Source organism: Pseudonaja textilis, chromosome 2 (assembly GCF_049901715.1).
Source record: "Pseudonaja textilis isolate UNSWEBS1 chromosome 2, rPseTex1.2, whole genome shotgun sequence".
NCBI lineage: Eukaryota > Metazoa > Chordata > Lepidosauria > Squamata > Elapidae > Pseudonaja > Pseudonaja textilis.
This window is the reverse complement of record NC_141991.1, coordinates 170642285-170661022: the sequence shown is the minus strand read 5'-3', so window position 1 is coordinate 170661022 and position 18738 is coordinate 170642285. Positions and strand designations below refer to the sequence as shown.

The 18738-nt window shown below is 39.5% G+C and overlaps 1 long non-coding RNA gene across 1 annotated transcript in view; it reads right to left on the bottom strand.

Annotated features, from left to right (window-relative positions):
• Window positions 1-299: 299 nt before the first annotated feature.
• LOC113448036 (uncharacterized) overlaps window positions 300-18738 on the bottom strand; it is a 30994-nt gene continuing 12555 nt past the window's right edge. Inside the window, exon 2 of the long non-coding RNA XR_015742119.1 lies at window positions 300-1055. This is a non-coding gene — a long non-coding RNA (uncharacterized LOC113448036). The remainder of the gene's footprint in view (window positions 1056-18738) is intronic.

The window sequence follows — 18738 nt, the reverse complement described above, 5'->3', positions numbered from 1 at the left end:
TTGGAATTCCTAGATGCTTCCAATTCCAATTGCTGAACTGAGCCAACTTTGGTTAACTTTTGAGAACAAATGTGCTAATTTGTTGCTGTTGGCATGATGCACAAATGTCCTTCTCAAATCAACTTCCCCAACATAGTATTTCCCAGTTATATTGGATCAAACTTCTTGGAAAGGATGAGAGCTGCAGCCTTTGGAAAGAGCCCACATGCTGGTTAACTCAGCAAAATAGAGCATCATCAGTAGCCCAGTATCACCAGTTAGACTGAAGGAAAGAAAGTCTCTTGCTTTTTTTTTAAAAAAAAAATAGCATTCAACTAATTTGTCATTCCCTTTATTCCACCTAAAAATAGTGCAACCAGAATGTAGCAAAGGCATAGCAATTATGAGCATCCACAGAAGAGGCAAATGAAGACAAATGTGTGATGACCACACACAATTGGGCCAAGGGTATAAAGGCAGTGTTTGTGTGATGAGGTCACTGCCTGTGTGTCATCATCTTGGTGCCAGCAGCTTTCTGCAGATGCCACTCTGTAATGTGTCACAAAGGGAATTGCAAGGGAGGAAAGTTTTGGCAAATGAACAGAGCCTGGTTCAAAAACCCCACTGCACAATGGGAATGCTATATAGAGGAGAGTTCTCTACGTGACATTTGACACCAAAGTCTTTTCCATTTCCATACAATGAGAGATATCCTTGGGCATCCTCTCTAGCCAGACATCCCTCTCCTTCTCCTTCATCTGCCAGGCTACCAACTCTGAGCACATTCTCTAGCATTATAAAGACCTGCATATCTGCTGTGAATTTAATTGCTTGGGATTTGTTTAAAAAAATGTTGGCAAAACATTAAGGACATTATCAACCGGTCAATCATCTGGACAGCGGGTCAGGGAGTTGTCACTGTAGTCATCCAGAAGCATTCCGAAACTTTACAGAGAAATCAAAGTAGGAATTATAATTAAGTGTCCTTCAGGAAATTTTCCAAAGCTTCAGCTTTCCTTCTTTTCCACTCGGGGTTGCTACATTGGCTAAATTCTGGTAACATTCAGACCCACAGCCTGCAAAAAGTAGAGAATGTTTTAGTACAGTGACATCCAAGGGTCAAACTTTCCCTCCTGGTTGTAATGGTTTGAGTAGGTATATATAGTAGGTATACAGTAGGTAATAGTAGGTAGTTGTAGTAGAGAAACTGTATAGGAAGGCTTCCCCATATAAATGGGAGAAAGCAACCTGAATACAATTTTGTATGTGGTCAAAGACTCTGCTTGAGGAAATTGGTGGTGTGGGAGACTGTGACTTGTTAGGTCCTGCTAAACTACAACCTCCATCAACCCAAAGCACCCAATCAGAGGTGAGAATGTAGTTTAGCATCACAGGAAAAGCCACAAGTTCTCCACACCTCATTTAACTAGGGGGGCAATGTGTCAGATGGTTGGGAGTTAATCTGGCAAGACATAGTGAGAGTAGCAGTTGAAGCTGAAAGCAATAAATTGCTATTTCTGCTCTCGTCACAAGACCCTCCCAGCAAAGACAAAGATCCACAGGAAATAACTATAGGTTTGCTTTTGCCAACCTCACAAAACACCGTGGTCAAGGCAACAGGGGATGATGGGAATTCAACACCTCTAGAGAGTGTTTCCTAACTATTAGGTTCATGCTTTGTCTGAAGTCTGCTGTCTTGTCTTCTTCCTTCGGATTAAAGCTCATTTTTGACTTACCCCTCCCTGCGGCAAACAAAAGGCATTTACAGGTCAATTTACATCTACACGAGGATTTCTCTGGCTAAAATATAAAGGCTTACTGTGCAAAATGGCTGTGGCAATGGTCTTAATCAATATCTGGCTGATGGATGGCTTGCCAAGACTCTTTCAAGCACATCAATTTGACTGCTAGATTTTCTGCTTGCTCGTGGCTTAACAAAATAAATAGAGATGAATCAAGGCATTTAAACACTGAGCTCCAGCTCAGGGTTTTGGCTGTTCAAAATGCATTGCAGCTCCTGGAGGTTCCTATAAAGAAGATTAAGCTCTGGGTTGTTGTTGTTATTTTAAAAAAATCCCTCTCTGTGTCCCTGTGTGTGCGCTCAGCACAGAACTACAGTACAACCTAAATATAAGTCTGCTTGGGTAGTAAACCACTTATAGAAAAAGGAAATTGGTTCTGCTGTTTGAAAGAAACTATTTTCAAAGGTTTTGCTTTTCAAAGGAAAGCTGTTCCTGTAAGATTCACGAGCCCTGGTTTCTTATACTAATAAAAGCCAGAGGAAGGCATGGGAGGAAGTGAGAGAGGTGGAGAGGAAGGAGGGGGCAGGTACAAATCCACCAACTTAATCTCATTCTGCCATTGTCCTATTTCATGGTGGTGTGGGAAGAAATATCCATCTGGTCCAGTTCCAAACTGGGAGAAAAACACTGGAAACATGGAGGATGATTGGAAAAAAGGTTTAATGATGAACAGAACCACCAAGCACATGATTCTGGTGCAGCTGACAAAATGGAGTTGAGAGACTTTTTTAAAAAATAGCTTCTTTAAGCTTTGCACTTGAGCTTCCTGTTCCTGTGCAAGAACATGTATTCTATTGGCTGTTGTCAGATTCCTACGGGGTCATGTAGGGGTTATATAGGGGTCATAGCTGGTTCCATAGGCAAAAGAGGAAATGAAAATCCTAGGTGCTTGTCTGAGCTAAGTATGGTTGAAGTTTGGACTGCTCTGAGGGTGATGCAATGAAGGCTTGTGTTCTGAAAGGGTCTTGGGTAATTCCTATTGTGGCTTAATGGCTTTTGTCCTGTTTTGGCTCTTGGATGAGTGTTAATCCCATCACTCTACCTTTGTTCAGACTTTGCTGCAGAGAATTTCAAAATATCCTGTCTTGAATGGATTTCTGCCTGCAATATTTGCTTTGCCTATGAATAGAGATATCTAGTTCTCAATAAGTTCTTTATCTCTTAAGTGCTGATATCTGCTGTGAGCTATTAAGGAAAGTGGGGGGTACTTTCTGCCTCTAAAAACATGTTTCTCCATTTCTCCCTTTGGGAAATACAATATTCCACCTTTTAAAATATTCCTCAAAATATTTTTCTTCTTGGGGAGTGGCTTCCCACAATGGAAATTGGTCCTCCTTGTGTCACATTCCTCTGGAGTGCAGCAGTTATGTGGTAGCACCCATCAGATCTTCAGCAATTAAGCAGGTCAGATCAAGTTAATTCTTGGATTGGAGACCACTTGGAAATCTCAGAACTCTTATGTAAATGAGGAAGTGAGAAAATTCACTCCCATGTTGTTACTTGGAAAACAACTCAAGTTGAGCTAAGCTTAACAGTCTCTTTTTCCCTTGGGGAAGGCAGGAAAATGCTGGAACTGCAGTCACTGGCCCTTAAGGCAACTGCAAACCTAAGCATAATAGCAATAGCATTTAGACTTATATGCTGCTTCACAGCTCTCTCTAAGCGGTTTATAGAATCAGCATATTGCCTCCAACAATCTGGGTCCTCATTTCCCCCCCTGGAAGGATGAAAGGCTGAGTCAACCTTGAGCCACTCAAAATCAAACTCCTTGACTGAGCAATGAGTTAGCCTGCAGTACTGCACTCTAACCGCTGTGCCACCATATTATTTCTGCATTGTAATCCATGTTTGAACTTTAGTATGGTAGCCACCATATATATTAAACCAGAAAGAGATGTCAATCTATGTTAAAATAAATAGCTATTCCATTCTGAGGAGGAGGCTTGCCCAAATGAGTGCCATATTAATTCACCTGTCCCTGATCAGAACATTTGTCTTCTATTGGAAGATTATCCCTCCGTCCACCATCCATGGGTGAGTTTATCAACCCTAAACTATGCAAACTATCCATACTCCAATTCTAAAATTCTGAAGACAAGAGCAACAAAGAAGGTGGAAGGCCTTGTGGGTGAAATTCTATGAAGAACAGTTAAAAAACTAGATATGTTTAGCCTCAAGAAGAGAAGGCTGAGGGGAGGCAAGAAAACATTTTTGTTTTAGTATTTGAAGGACTTTTACAAACAGGAGGATGTGAATTGCATATCCAAAATTCCTATGAGTAGGAAAAGAATTAATGGATAGAAGCTTTCAGAGGGAAATTGAAATTTGAAATGAGGAATTTTGTTACCTAAGCCCCTAAAAGACCTACTGTTAACTCATCTCAGCTGATCTACTCTGCAGAATCCATAGTGCTATGGAGAAGAGTATGGAGGAGATTACAAGAGGAGAAGGCTAGTTTTAGGCAAATAGTTTTGAGGGGTTGTCACAAAGAAGAGGGGTGTGTGTGTGTCAACCTAATCTCCAAAGCACCTGAAAGCAAGACAAGGAGCAACTAACGGAAACTATTCAAGGAGAGAAGCAACCTAGGACTAAGGATAAATTTCATAACAGAGCAGCTTGCCTTCCCAAGTTGTGGGTGCTCCATCACTAGAAATTTTTGAGAAGAGATTGAACAATTTGTTTGAAATGGTATAGGGTCTCTTGCCTGAGCAGGAAGTTTGACTAAGAGACCTCCAGGTTCCTTCCAACTTTGTTATTTTATTATTCTATCCACAAATTGTGAGTTTCCTAAAAAAAAAAAATATTTTCCCTCTGGCCTTGACACCTTTAGGTCTACACCAATAGGAACAACAATCCTGCAAGCCATACAATCCACTGATCCTGATCCTGACAGGTTAACCAAAGTAGAATAGCAGGAGCCTAAGTGTCTTAGATTTAAAGAGAGTTTGATTTGTTGGGATGCAGCCTCAAATAACACATATGCAATATGTTTTTGTATATAAGTGGATGAAGCTTCAATGTGAACATTTTAAAATGTCAATTTATTTCAGAAGAAAAGATTATGCTATCTTTTAGAGTAGGGCTTGACGTGCCACAAACCCTAAAGCATGTCCTTAGGGCTCCTGAACTTTTAGAGAGGATATTGTCCTCCTGCTACACAAACCCAGAGTTCGGTCTATTTCACCGCCTCCATTACAACCACTTATGTGTTTCCAACTTGCTGTTCATTCCTCAGGGGAAGTTTCTACAAATTAATAGCCCTCACTCATAAAAGGCCACTGGCACTCATTTATAGTTTGGTTGTAAGCAAATTCGAATCAATTCCACGGAGTTAATCCATGCACAAAAGCGCCATCTCAGTGAAAAATGTTTGACTTGCCAGGGCCTGATTGCCTTTTGCTATTGAAACGCATTGAGAAAATGCCAGCTCTTCATTTTTGTTGGCGGTAGCACAACCATGTCGTTCTATCAATAAATTCTAATGGAATCTCCTCCGGGTTGTAGTGAATTCCTAGGCTAGGAGGAAAAGGTCATGAAAGGCACAGATGCAGAGGTGTGTTGCTTTTTCCATCAAGAACAGGAGAAAAGGAGCTCCCGAACCCACCCTGAAATAACTAGGGGCAGTGACACCTAGTAAGTAGGCAATAGTGGCAAATATCTCTATTGACACCAAACAGCACCAGTTCAGTTGGAGCAACATAAAAATCACCAGCCATGTTACCACCCGCCATGCTTGTGAGTCCATTGAAGCCTGGCACTCTGCAAGCAATTCCACCAACAGACACATTGACCTACAACCAGCCCACGAACCCCTCAGATTTACAGTGGTGGGATTCAATTTTTTTTACTACTGGTTCTGTGGGTGTGGCTTGGTGGACATGGCAGGGGCAGGATACTGTTAAAACTCCAGTCAGAGGCGGTATTTGCTGGTTCTCCAAACTACTCAAAATTTCCACTACCGGTTCTCCAGAACTGGTCAGAACCTGCTGAATACGCCCTCTGCCTCAGAATCCAAACTAACCAGACAGCCAACCAGAGACATTAGCAGCCCCTAAAGTCCACTGAAGATGTTACCTAGTTTGGTAATGAAACGTTTGGAAACCAACCCACAAGTTCGGAGAACAAAACTTCACCCTCACCTAGTAAGAAGCCATGTTATATTATCCTTCTGTTGCAGAATGTTAAGAAGGGTGGGGCATGATGGATTAAGAAGAATGAGGCTATAAAAAGTTTTTCTTTAGAATAAAATAGTTTCATAACCAGAGTTTCTCCATGCAACAAAATATAGATAGTCTCTGACTTACAACAGTTCATTGAGTGACTGTTCAAAGTTAAAACAGCACTGAAAAAAGTGACTTATGACCATTTTTCATATTTATGACCATTGCTGGATCCCCATGATCATGTGATCAAAATTCGGATGCTTGGCAACTGGTTCGTATTTATGATCGTTGCAGTGTCCTGGGGTCATGTGATCCCCTTTTGCGGCCTTCTGACAAGCAAAGTCAATGGGGAAGCCAGATTCATTTAACAACTATGTAATTAATTTAACAACAGCAGTGATTCACTTAACAAATGTGGCAAGAAAAATGGTAAAATGGGGCAAAATGTTACTTAACATTTGTCACTTAACAAATGTTTCACTTAGCAACATAAATATTGGGCTCAATTGTGGTTGTAAGTTGAGGACTACCGATAAAAGTAAGTTCTCAAGAGATAGACAACTGTAGATTGCTAGTGGTATATGCTAGCTTTTTGAAATATTGGCTTTAGGAAGCAGGGATTTTTAAAAATGTATTACTTTTATCAGCCTTCTATTATTTTAACTCAATAACTCAAGCCAATGAACATTTTTGTTCTGGTGAACTGTCATTAATTTATTTGTAAGACAATGTGTCAGTGATGGGATTCAAATTTTTTTACTACCGGTTCTGTGGGCATGGCTTGGTGAGGAAGGATATTGTAAAATCTCCAGTCAGAGGTGGTATTTGCTGGTTCTCCGAACTACTCAAAATTTCCGTTACCGGTTTTCCAGAACTGGTCAGAACCTACTGAATACCACCACTGCAACTTATGGTTTCCTTGCAGAGTATTTTTTAAAATCTTCTAAAAAATTTCTTTATTATTTTTATAAACATACCTAACACACCTTCCCCCTCCTATTTCCCCTATAACAACAACCCTTTGAGGAGGGTTGAACTGAGAGAGAGTGACTGGCTCAAAGCCACCCAGCTGGCTTTCATGACTAAGGCAGGAACAGATCTCCACAATTTCTTGGTTTTCTAGCCTGATGCCTTAACTGGAATTTTGGTAGTGAAATGTCCCAGAATAGCACTGTGAGCATTGGATTGGAAGATCCCTTCTTCTGAATTGGCAATTATTTTTGAATAATGGGATTTTGGATCACTTTTCCAGACATTGGGAAGAGGACTTGAAATTACACCAGGAACTGAATGAATGAATGAATGAACGGGGGAATGGTTTCATTCCATTTATATTCTGCCTTTTCTCTGGGAGTTTCCTGAGGTAATTTTTGTAAATTTATTACTATTCAATGTCTGATTACCAGCATTCCACAAAGTTCTTTTATTCAATAAAATAAAATTTATTGAAACAAAGTCTAGTGCTAAGAGTAGCACAAACTGATGGGTGTTTTATTTTTTCTCAAGGCATACCACATCTGAGTAGCTAAGATCCAGACAACCACTAGATGTCCTGAAGAAATTAAAATGTTCAGCATCTCTTTGCTGCCATCTGGAGGTCATTTGACATTTTGCATCCCAGGTGTAATATTCCTTTTTAAAAACTTCAAGTCATGTGATTATTTCTCTCGCTCTTGTTAATTCCTTGCATCAGGGAATCAATATCTTTACGGGAAATGGGCAAACAGAAGGCAGGAGAATTATTTTTAAATTAGTCAAAATGCTTTAGGAACACCAGTGCTTTCCTTGGTGTATTTTTTCTTTTGTCCTATGGCTGATGTTGATCAAAATAAAGAAAAATCTATCAAGTTTGTTTGATCGGAAGAAACAATCAAACAAGATGATTAGGGGAATGGAGGCTAAAACATATGAAGAGTGATTGCAGGAACTGGATATGTCTAGTTTAATGAAAAGAAGGACTAGAGGTGACATGATATCAGCCTTCAAATATCTAAGGGGCTGCCACAAAGATGGGGATCAACTTATTCCCAAGGCATCTGTAGGCAGGACAACAAGTAACAGATGGAAACTAATCAAGGAGAAGAGCAACGCAGAACTAAGGAGATATTTCCTGACAGTGAAAACAATTAATCAGTGGAATGGCTTCTCTCCGGAAGTTGTGGGTTCTCCATCACACGAGGTTTCTAAGAAGAGATAGGACAGCCATTTGTCTGGAATAGTATAGGATCTCCTGCATGAGCAAGGGATTGGAATAGAAAACCTCCAAGGTCCCTTCCAACTCTGTTATTTTGTTAAGAGTGTTGATATTGTGTTACTCAGCATCCTTTCAGCAATCTGAAAAAAATTCACCCCCTCCAAGAGCTTAATGTGAATTCTTCTCTGTATTGATTTCCCTGGCAATCAAGCCAATTCCTCTTGACTCGTTTTCTCCTTTAATATGCACAAATCAACCTTTGTGATTACTTGGGCTAGATCCTTTAATATGCACCAATCACAATTTCCTCAGTGGATTGTCTAGCCTTCCCATTCAGAGAATAATGATATTCTTGCCAGCTGCAAATAGCTCTTATACAACAGCAAGGCCATAATTTTACAAGGCATTTTTCACATTCTGTGCAAAACCACAAGCTAAATAAATCAATGGATTGCTTTCTTGTTTAGCCTGCTTCTCAAGGGAAGTGGCTTCTACATGATCATTTGTTTTAAATCCCTTTTTAGATCTGTTTGGCCTTTTGTGAGAAGGACTAGCGCGAGTCATGATAGAAGACTTATAACTGAGGAACTGTTTCAGAGAAGAGGGAGTTAACCTGTTCTCCAAAGCACTTGAAAGCAGAGCAAGAAGTAACGGTGGAGGATCATTAAAGGGACATCTAACCTAGAAGATAAATTTCCTGACAACCAGTGGAATGGCTTGCCTCCAGAAGTTGTAGGGATTTTCAAAAGGAGACCTGACAGCCATTTTCTGCAGAATGGCATAGGATCTCCTGTCATGGACAGGGGGTTAGACTAGAAGATCTCGAAGGCTCCTTCCAAACCTATTATTCCACGGACCCAAATGCACCATCCTCTAAGTTAAAGCCTCTACAATGAAACTATTGACTCTCTTGCTTTTAGAGAAAGTGATTTGGGAATGTTTTTGTTGGTTCTTCTCCGTGCATGCAGAACATCAATCTCCATATCACAGACAAGCAACTGGCAGTCCTTCATATATTATTAGATTTTAGCTCTTATCACCACAGAGATTGTTCATGTTGACTGCGGGGAAATGGAGTCAGCAACTGCACATGATAATTTCTGAATCAAAAGATTTCAAAAGGGAGAGTAGAAAATATTGTGGTTGAGAAGTGCCAATTTTTTTCCCCCCAGGAGGACTGAGGGAGATTGGAGAATGGATTTATTATAATTAACTGGAAATCACTTCTATTTGCAAATTGTGGGGAAGATAGACCTACTGTGGAGACTGAATTTATTGTATCTAATTAGATAACAATTGATAAGAGATGCCATTAAAAAACGAACATGGATATCTGATCCAGGATGAAATACAGTGCATTTAACATTTAGGACATTTGAGATAGAAAAGATGCCATGGCAAATTTTCTATAAGTTGATTACAATAAACAGTTGGTTAACACAGGGTTTTGAAATTTTAACCTTGTCTATTTTTATTATTATCGTTGTTGTTGTTGTTGCTATCACAGTCAGCCAGATGGGTTTGGCATTTTGTCTACTATGGAGTCCTTACCAAGGACCTGGGATAGGCAAATCTGGATGTTTGATGGTGTTACAGATATCGCCGCAGGATGGAAGCTGTGCCAAGTAAAGCTGCCTTCTGCAATTGACTTATGGCAAATTTGTCAATGCTTATGGTGTTCAAGCGGTGCTCCAGTTGTTTTGGGACTGCACCCAAGGCACCTATTACTATTGGTACTACCGTTGGTTGCCTTTGCCATAGCTGTTCTATTTCTATTTGTAGGTCTCTGTATTTTGTTATCTTCTCCAGTTATTTCTCTTCTCTTCTGCTGTCTCCAGGCACTGCCACATCCACTATCCAGAATTTTTGGTCTTTCTTATCAACAACTGTTAAGTTTGGGGTGTTATGTGGCAGGTGCCTGTCTGTCTGGATTCTGAAGTCCCAGAACAATTTAACATTTTCATTTTCTATGACTTTTTCTATTTTATGGTCCCACCAATTTTTGCTTACATGCAAATGATATTTCTTGCAGATCTTCCAATGCACCATTGTTGCTACTTTGTCATGCCGCTGCTTGTAGTCAGTTGTGCAATCTTCTTGCAGCAGCTTACCAGGTGGTCCACTGTTTCTTCAGCTTCTTTCCATAGGCGTCATTTACTGTCTGTCCTTAAGGCTTGGTCTTGCACAGCCAGAATTAATCTCTCAGTCTCTTTCTTTAACTTTCCTGCTCTTAGCCATTGCCAGGTCTTGTTATTATCTGCTTTCCCTGCTATTTTTTAATGTACTGGCCATGTAGTGCCTCCATTCTGTTCTTCATTTAGTCTTGCTTGTAGACCAGTTTGGTCTCTCTGGAAGTCAGCAACCCTTCCTGGCATATTAACTTCAGTGCATCTTCTTCATTGTCCTTCAGATATTCTTCCAAAGCCTTTTTTTCTTCTTCAACTATCTGATGTACTTGCAACATTCCATGCCCACCTATTTGCCTTGGTAGGTAAGAGTCTGTCAATGTCGCTGCGAGGATGAGGAGCATTGTTGTTGTTGTTGTTGTTGTTGTTGTTATTATTATTATTATTATTCCTGGTAACTATTTTGTCATTAATACAATGTACTTTTTAATGTCTTGATTGTTTTGTGTGTGTTTTTTGAGTTTTGTATTTTACCTTCCCTTTGAATAAAATAAAAGAATAGAGAAAGGAAAATCAACAGCCGTTTGTTCTTTCCATCATAAGTGAAGATTTCTGTTTGAGGTTATTTACTGAAGAATCTGAATCCAATCAAGAGATAATTAATCCAACATGGAGTATTGATCTCAGAATTGGCTTTTAATCATTGAGAATTCTGTTATGCATTGATCCTGTACACAGCCATCAATAGTCTTATTTATTCTTTTATAGGGAGAATCTAAGAACCTGGATCTCCATTGATTCACGTCTTCCACCCTGATAGTCAGATAATCAATATAAATCAGATTGAGAGACAAATGGCAGGTCAGTGGACCAAGATGAAGTGGCTCCTAGAATGACAAATGAGGCAAGTGCAGAGAAATGCTCTAGAGTAGGCCATTAAGAGTACAACTGGCAGGAGTGTCAGTTTCTTTCAATGAAATAGGAGAAGGGATATTTTCTTATCTTTTACAGCAAGCATTCAAATATTGTACTTGGCTGACCTCGAGTCATGGTTTTTGATCTTCTTAGTTCTTCAAACTCACTAATCAAGAAAACTTGGCAGGCCATTAATTCTCCAGTGTCAGCAACTCCACTAAAAAGAGGTAGAGCAAAGGAAAGGGCAGCATCCTGGCTGTATTGTAGAAAGATGGAGCAAGACAAAGAACTTTTATTAACTATAGAGCTATAAAATCCCTACTTACATAGGCTCCAGTTTTTAAAGGCTTCCAGGCCAATTATATTGTGAATACTGTCCCTGATTCAATCTCCCATAACTCAAAAGGATAAGAGAGTTGGAAGGGACTTTGGTAATCTTCTAGTCCAAAGATGGGGAACTGTGGCCCCTTATGACTTCTGGACTTCAGCTCCCAGAATTCCTGAATCAGCATGACTAGCTCAAGAATTCTGGGAGTTGAAGTCCAGAAGTCATAAAAGGGCCATAGTTCACCAGCCCTATTCTAGCTCAATGCCTGCTCAAGTAGGAAACCCTATACAATTTCAGTCCAATCTCTTCTTAAAAACTTCCACTGTTGGAGCATTTACAACTTCTGGAGGCAAGTTGTTCCACTGATTAATTGTTCTACCTATCAGGAAATTTCTCCTTAGTTCTAGGTTGCTTCTCTCTTTAATGATCTTCTACCTGTTATTTCTTATTCTGCCTTCAGGTGCTTTGGAGAATAGGTTGACTCCCCTCTTCTCTGTGACAGCCCCTCAAAACAATTTAATATTTTGACGTTAAATTTACCGGTTTGGAATTATGTACATTAAAGACTACTGCATCTGGAGAGTGTCAGGTAAGAAAAAAATACTCCTAATTTCGTTGGGATTCCATTGTTGGATGTTTTTCCTCTTTGTTTTAAACTGATATTAGATCAGGAATGCTCAACACAGCGTCAAAGACATGTGTAGGGATCATTTGCCTATATGCTAAGTGACAATGTTGACGTAGATATGCTGGTGTCTTCATAGGTTGTTTATCTTGGTTTATTTCATTTTTCAAGCAAGTTGCCTATATCAATTATGACACAGAAAAGCAGGGAAAATAAATAGAGAAAAATAAGAAACGAGAGAAGCAAACTTGTTGTTTCTGCACATCTCCAGTTTTCTCCATTGGAATTTCCAAACTTTCAACTATCAAAATTAGCCTTGTGTATAATATGGAACTGAGTAGCTGCTGGCTTCAAAATCTTGCTCTCTTTGAAATGTGTTGGGCAGTGATTCCTATCATTTTAACATGGGAGTTTTAATCCAATATACTTGGAATACACCATATCATAGCTGTTGCCAACCTGGGGGAGACCTCTCTAGGCTTGAACAATGAAGAAATAACACTCTTCACTGAAGCCATAGAGGTAATTCCATATAGACCCAAAGCTGATCTTGCTGGTGTCTGAATGGGTAACTTGCCCCTCGTAATGTGGACAGTTCAGTGACTGAACCTTCAAGCGATGCCTACCAAACATTAGGCAGAAGATAATAATTGCAGTAGCATCATCGGCATATTCCTCTCTGCAATCCTGGTTACATTTTGGGTGGGGGAATCTACTGGATGCTGAGACCAGTGTCCTACTCTTCGCATACCTTCACCTATAGAAACTAAAATAAAGGGAGAGGAGTGGAGGGATATGTGGGCTTCTCCATAGATTGCTGTACAACTCCAATAGCGAGGAATATCTGCAGTGTGAGAAGTTCTCCACCCCTGCTCTGTGGAAAAATTTGCTCCTGGTGCTGTTTATTTCTCCTGACTTAATGAACCGTTCTGCAATGAGATCTCTTTGGTACTGGGAAAGGTACAGAGACTTTCTTTTCAGCCAAGTGTCTTTCATCATGCGAATGTTTCGCCATTATTTCTTGTATTCTAAGGAATAGACTCGATAAGGGAGGCCTTCTACATTCCCCATGTGGCTTGCTAAATTCTCAGATTTCTTCCCAGCATACTCAAGAGTCATCTTATTTATTTTCTCACTTATCTTGATTTCTATTCTGTTCTATTTTAGTCCCAGGAGCCTCAAGAAAACATAATAAAGAACAAGAAAAAGGGAGGAAATAAAAAAGGCAGAACACTACTTTATTTCATGTGGAAAAAAAAATAATGCTGACGCAGTTGAAATTATGCATTTCGTGAAAGGCTATTTTGCTGGCAAAAACGTTCACTTGCCATAACCATTCCATTGTCAGAAAAAAGAGTGTGTGCGTTTGTATATTTTCTCTTCCTCTCTCTTTTCTTACTTATAGTATATAGTATTAATTCAAAAATACCTTTTCTCATTAGCAAGGCATTATACAAAATATCCTTTGGAGAATATGCTCTTTCTCTCCAAAGCCTTTCATAGCGCTCAATCCTCATTTTGATATTCCCCAATATTTTCTCCAGCGTTGCAAACCATCTCAAAGGAGATGCAAAAGGGCTCTTTGGAGAGGTTTTAAGAAGAGAAAATGACGAGAGCATGAGTGAGAAAAAGATCATCCCTCGACTTCTTTCTTAGCTCCAACGGGTGCATTAAAGATTGCAAAGCTCACTCTTTTAATGCTGAGGTCATAAGGCCTTCTTCCCACATGGACCCTTAACAAGGCCAGAATTAATTCTGGTGGGCAGCCAAAGAAACGGATGATGCAACTGAACTGCAATCATCCCAAACATTGAATTTTTAGAATAAGAGGACTGTTGTAAAGTAAGCAGCAGCAATCACAAGAAGCTTTGGACATGGGATAAGAGATGACAGAGATTAGCAGATTTGAGATTTCAAATGCCAAATGTTCATGGGACGGAGGCCGTTGTCTTTTCAGATCAATCTGTAAACATCCTACTTATTGTTTTTTAAAATCCACATTATTACATTTACCAAACCGACTCACGTCATCTTGGGGTTTCCCCCCCTATCTTTCTGAAATAATCTTATTACCTTTTTTTCTGGGATTATTTCTGGTACAGGTGATGAATTGTTCTATCTCATAATAAGATTGAAGAATTTCAGAAACAAGGGGAAGTATAAGCACTATAATGTGCCTAAACTAATGAATATCCTTTAGATACATATTTAAAACATGAAAACCTTGCCATTTCATCATTATCACAATGCCCAAGGAGGTGTATAAGGAGTTAAAAACAGTATCCAAGTACATGATTAAAAATGACAGAGATATAAAAGGAGCAAACAATAATTCGAATTTCAGGGAGAAAAAATTGAATAGTTTCAGTGGAAAATAATTCAGTAATGTAGCAACAGATTTCTAGACTACTGAAGGAAAAAGTACAATCCAATGGTCATATATATAGTGGTATCTGCAGATTTTTTTAAACAAGGTATCTGTGTGGTGCATGCAACACATATTACATAGTAGGAATAAGGAAACACACAAAAAGAATCCAGCATACAGGGGTGGGATTCTACCTGGTCAGTCCAGTTCTATAGATTAGAACTGTTAGAATCATGTTATGATTCATGTTAGAATCAAATCATGTTATTTGCTCGGAAAACCAGCAAATCGCGCCACTGGCTGGCCCCGCCCCACCCCATCCTGCCTATTCACTCCTTACCTGGCATATGTGCCCCATTAAACTTGCCTGCGTTTGGTAAGTTGCTATGTTTCCTCCCCCCCAACCCAGCAATTAGCTGTTCTGCTGTGGCAGGAGATTTAGATTAGCTAGAAAGTAGGAAATCATTGGATTTCTTGCTTTCTAACTAATCTAAAAGCAGAGCTGAACCTTCCTTAGGACTGAAGTTTCTATTTTTTAGTGCAGACTCAGGTAGCAGATTGCAGAAACATAGATCTCTAAGCGAATCCGTGATTCTGTGAGCAACTCAATCTGTCTGCCTACTTTGGCTGATTTGGGGTAAAAGTTGCTCTTTTTTAAATAAAAAAATTCAGTATTTACATAAATATTTATAATATTTACATACTAGCCATGCCCAACCAGTCACATGACCACCAAGCCACACCCACAAATTAGGCCACGCCCACAGAACAGGTTGTTAAGAAATTTGAATCCCACCCCTGCCAGCATACGATAATACATTGCCACTTAATCTGGAAACCCTAGTGAATTTCAGTCTGATATGACGTAATGGAATGTCTGAATGCTCTTGGAGAAAGAGGGGAAGAGATACAACCTAAGAAACAATTAGACAAGAGAACCAGGAGCCCCCAATGGCTTAGGAGTCAGAGAAAGAAACTTAGAAAGGACCCACCAGAATGTAAGAAAGTGGGGGTGGAAATGTGTGCCTCCAGACTTACAGGGTTCTATTGATATAGCCTTACAATAAAGTAGAATCAGTTCATCTAGTTGTGTTTCCTGTCTCACTTATCTGGGAGGCCTCACACCATCACAGTAGTACTTGTGCTGTTTGAGAAGAACCTATTGGGTCATAGCTATAACAGCCTATCAAAAGACACATGCCTCACCCAACAAACTAATGGACGAATTAAACATTTGCAAAATCCATTATTATTATTATTATTTTATTATTATTATTGATTGCCATTAGAAGAAATTTGAATGAGGCTTGCAGTTTTTCATTTAGAAACCAAACCAGATAAAATGGTAGCCGAAAGGCTGAAAGGAGAATGTACATCAGTAGCAGAAAAGTCTTCTTTCTGCAGATGTATTGGATACATTAGATGGGATTGCTCAGCTGCCTCTGTACATGAAGGAACGCATCCAAAAATCTCTGAAATTGAAAATGGTTGAGTGCACTGTTTTTCAGCATGACGAAGATAAATATTAGAACATATTCAGTGCAATGAGTATTTCAGAAATTCAATTGCAAACAAATGTGTTGCTAAAGTTCAGTCAGTTGTCATTGTCAACTTCTGGCTTCCGGCAATGGCTTTTCTATTTATATAAGAGAACCCGAGCTGAGTGAAGATGTAGCCTTGTCTAAAATTTGTCCGGTTGGGCAGTAACTCTTGACGAATCACAGTGTCAAGGTCCATATGGAATTTTCATAGTAACGCAGAGCATTGCCCCAGAAGTGAGGGATTCTAAGTGCTTTTGCTTGAAACTGGACCACTGCTGGAGTGCTAACTCCCAACTGCCCAGCATTGACCCTCCAATGGTCCCTTCATTGGAATTTATTGTATTAATCAAAATTTGTTTTACAGTAATTAAATTGTTTTATATCCTATGATTTGCCACCTAGAGTCTTTCCTAAACTACCCTGTTTCTCATATAATAAGGCCGGGTCTTTTTTGTTTTTGAGCCCCGAAAAAATGGCTAGACTGTCTTTTCGGGGGTGACTTAATTCCCCTCCCTTGCATCTTAGGGTGGGCAGCGACGGCTTGGATGTTGACCTTGGCGTTGGTGGGGCACTTTGTATCAGGGTCAACACAGGCAGCACCATATCCAGGTGTGCAACAAAAGTACTTCCTAACAGCAAGCACCCCCACCATTTCCCCCCCATTTTGCATGTTTTAATATAGGCCTTAATTTGGGGGGGAGGGGCTTAATTTCATTTCATGCCTATAAAACATGCTGGGGGAGGCCGTATTGTTGGAGAAACAGGGTATAAAGCAGAGAGAAGGGGGAATAGATGGGAAGTGGGTAGATGGATGGAAGATATAGATGATCTCACCCTCTTTTTCTCTTTCTCTCTCTCTTTCTTTCACTATCACTATCTCTCACTATCTCTATCTCCAGGTAGATAAGCAAGTAGGTAGGTAGTTATTTAGGTAGATAGATAAATTGGTAAGTAGATAGGAAGATTCATAGATAGATTGATAGGTAGACAGATAGCCATCAGTATGACATTTGAAGCAAGGACAACTCAAAACATTTTGCTATCCTACATTCTTCCCATCAAGACCATTCAGGTCAAATTTGTCTATGAAGAACATCGCAGAAGTACTTATCTCTATTCTTCAAGAAAAACACAATCACTATCACCAGTGTCTAAAAACGTCCATGATTTCCCACATATGATACCCGAAGAAGCCCCTTCATTTTATCTCCATGAAGACCTGGTTCTGTTCTGAAGAGAATCACTTTGTTTTGAAGGAAAAAGATGAGTGGCAGATATGCCATTTCTCCAAGACAGAGAAATGTTTGTTTGTCCTTTCTGTTTATTAATCATTTATTCCAATTGCTTTGTGAGGCCAACCTGAAATGCCTTATACAAAAGCATCCCATGAAAACTAAACATAATTTATGCCACCAGATAAAAACTGAATGCACCAATTATCACATTAAACAAGAAGAAAACCTTCTGTGCACCAATTCCACCCGTGCTTTCTACAATTTTGTAAACAACAAACTAAAAGACTCCAGGTCCATCCCACCCCTGAAAGGACCTAATGGTAAAGACTGCAACGATGACACCATTAAAGCCAACCTCTTTAACACATTCTTTGGCTCAGTATTTGTAAACAGCAATGGATCATGCCCAGTATTTCCTAGTCGAACCACAGACAACTACAATGATCTAATACATATCGATTTTACAGAAGACAATGTTGAAAAAGCACTACGCAGTCTAAAACCATCTCTACCTATTGGACCGGATGGAATATGTGCCTACTTCTTAAAAAAGCTATCCACTGCCATAGTCGAGCCTCTAAGCATAATCTTTGAAAAATCTTTCAGGACCAGCTCCTTGCCAAAACTATGGTCACAAGCCACGATCATCCCCATATTCAAAAAGGGAGACCCCAGCCTAGTTGAAAATTACAGACCAATCTCTTTATGTTGCGTCACCTGTAAAGTCATGGAATCAATTATTAACCAATCCATCCTCCTCCACTTAGAAACAAACAACTACTCTCTAATAAACAATTTGGTTTTAGGAAAAAACTATTCTGTAATCTGCAACTCTTACACTGCAAAAACATATGGACTACACAACTCGATCAGGGCAAAGCAATAGACGCAATCTACATAGACTTCTGTAAAGCCTTTGAGTCAATGGTACACGACAAACTATTCCTAAAACTAAAATCTTATGGTATCTCTGGACACCTGCATAACTGGATAGAAGCATTCCTGTCAAACAAACAACAAATGGTCAAAATTGGGAGCATCCTATCAAATTCTGTACCTGTCAACAGTGGTGTTCCCCAAGGCAGTGTTTTAGGACCAACTCTTTTCATACTCTTCATAAATGACCTCTGTGATCATATCAAGAGCAACTGTGTTCTCTTCACTGATGATGTAAATCTATTCAACACCACAGACAATACTGCTACCCTTCAAAAAGACCTTGGCTATGTATCAGAATGGTCAAACAAATGGCAACTTCAAATCTCAACAAATAAATGCTCTGTCCTACAATTTGCCAAAAAAATCAGAAAATAAAATACAGGCTGAATAGTCAAGACCTTGTTAATTATCCAAACTCTGTCAAGGATCTTGGAGTACACATCTCAAATGACCTAAGTTCTAGAGCCCACTGTAACTCCATAGGCAAAAAGGCGTTAAGAGTTGTTAACCTAATCTTACGTAG